Source organism: Montipora foliosa, chromosome 1, assembly GCF_036669935.1.
Source record: "Montipora foliosa isolate CH-2021 chromosome 1, ASM3666993v2, whole genome shotgun sequence".
Classification (NCBI taxonomy): domain Eukaryota; kingdom Metazoa; phylum Cnidaria; class Anthozoa; order Scleractinia; family Acroporidae; genus Montipora; species Montipora foliosa.
The window spans coordinates 10,009,601-10,012,100 of record NC_090869.1 but is presented as its reverse complement, the minus strand read 5'-3'; positions in this window follow the sequence as shown (position 1 = coordinate 10,012,100).

Sequence of the window (2,500 nt, the reverse complement as noted above, 5' to 3'; positions counted from 1 at the left end):
CACAAGAGAAATCTACGCATTTCCACTACCCTCTCGATCCTAAGAAAATACTCGCAGAAGGCTCTATCCACAAAGACACCACTTACCAGGGGAGTGACAGGCAAGACTTTTACCGACACGGAAAAAAAAAAAAAAAAAAAAAACTAAAAAAAAAAAAAACTAGACCCTCCGTGAGGGTACACTGGGTTGCCTGTGGTACGTGCAGCCCCGGAGGTGGGGGGGGGGACTCCCATATGGAACACACGGGGATGCTAGTCGGAAATTTTAAATTTAACCCCTGAAGGAGACCATCTGGGCGTGGCTCAAGCTTTTTGTGACTCCTAAAGGAGACCAATCTGGGCGTGACTTAAGCAAATTTTGACCTTGGCGGCTTAAAATATTGGCGCTTTGCCCGAAACACCCTAAGCGAGACCAAAATCCAAAATTTACACCCCTAAGCGAGACGACGAGCATCCCCGTCTGTTTCATATGGGAGTACCCCCCCCCCCCCCGGGCTTGCAAAAACTAACCAAAAGGTAATTAACAGGTCCTCACACGTTCGTACGACGAAACAGATCCTTTTCTGAGGTTAAAAACCTGGCTACTGGCCTAACTCTTCTTCCTACTTTCCCAACCGCGAGAAAACCGCGGTAAATCAGCCATCGCCAAAAAATGTTTTTTTTTTCTCAAAAAATATTTAAGTTAGGGGGAAAAAATACATCATTTTAAAGCTAAGAAAATAAGCTTTCCAACAGCATATAACTTATTTACAGAAAACTGAAACATTTTATAAAAGCGAAAGTTGAACGAAAAAATTTAAGAAAAATAACAGCAAAATATGTTTTCTAGGCAAAATTTGGTCATTTTAGCGTTGATTACGAATTTTTGGATGCAAAACTAATATTTTCTGCAATTTATCTGCCTTCTTGGACATAAATTCGACCGAAAACTGATAAGGCACGAATATTTTTAGATTTTTAGGAATAATAGATAACGTGGTTCAATGCGTAATGTGATAATGCGATAAAAGTGTCAAATTTGCGACCCATTGCTAACGGCAACGGAAGCGATCGCATTACGAATAATTAACCTCTGTTGCCAAAAACCACTCAAATAACCGGTCAGTGTAAAACGCAGACTGCAGACTGCAGACCAGGGATAATATGCAGACTGAGGGTAAAATGCAGACTGCAGACTGTGGGTTAGTAAAATAATAATGAAAAAAGAGTTATAAGAGTGTTAGTAGCCGTTTGTACTTTCACACTGAAACCCCAACACAGCTCCCATCGCTTTGGTTGCCCCACCGCATGTTTTATCGAACTCTGTAAGAATTGAAGCTGTTTGAATCCTTGTTGTTGTTTGAAAAAGGACAGTTTCGTTAAGTGAGTTGCTTTTAGGCAAAGAAGTCACCACCCCGTAATTCATATGCCCAAGATACCGGGTTTTTGTAAGTTTCTTTTTCTGTCAAGTGTGATAAAGTTTGACAATGAAATGAGCGAAGTCAAAACAAAGATCACAATCGCCCAACTCTTGTTTATGCAAAGTCAAAATTTACTCTCCAAGACGTGTACGACGTGATTTATCACCAGGTAATTCCATCATTTTGGAAATAGCAGCTACTTTATTATTCATCTGCGTCACAAGTTTTCACTGATTTTGGGGTTCATTTTGTTGAAACTCAAGCACGCTTCCAACAGGCCTGTGAACCCTTCCTGCTTACAGAGCAATACTAAAAAACTTCTCCCATATCACATTTGAACCTTAAGCTCGAAAATTCAATACACAACATGATATTATAATTCACAAAGGCAGAAAATACCACAGAATCCTTTTCCAGCGAAAATTTTATTGAAACAAACAACATATTTGCTCTTAGAGGCGAAAACCTCTTCCTATTTGATTGCGTGCGTGAAGACAAGAAACTCAATTGTGTCAAATTACCATGTACTTCAGGTAAATACTGCTCACTTTGATTTCGTCTCGACGGGTGATAGATTGTTGTCGAAGTCCAGTACTCGTCGCTTTTGAGATTCATGCCTAGTTTATCCAACTGACTTTCCATTATTGAGCTCCATAAGGGTATATTTTGTTTAAGGATCCACTAAAACGCCATTCGCGTTGCATGACTTTCGACGCCATTGCAGGCTAAGTTAATGATTCTACTGTGTCCACAAGAGAAATCTACGCAGTTCCACTACCCTCTCGATCCTAAGAAAATACGCGCAGAAGGCTCTATACACAAAGACACTACTTACCAGGGGAGTGACAGGCAAGACTTTTACCGACACGGAAAAAAAAAAAAAAAAAAAACGAAAAAAAAAAAAAAAAAGAAAACAAACAAACTAAACGTAGACCTCGACTGGGTTTGCCTTATAAGGCAACCCAGTAAAAAGAAAACAAACAAACTAAACGCAGATCTCGACTGGTTTGCCATGAGGCAACCCAGTAATAAAGATCTTCATCTATTTCATTAATAACCGGGCCATCTTATTTACAGCATTTTTTAAAATACCATCATTCG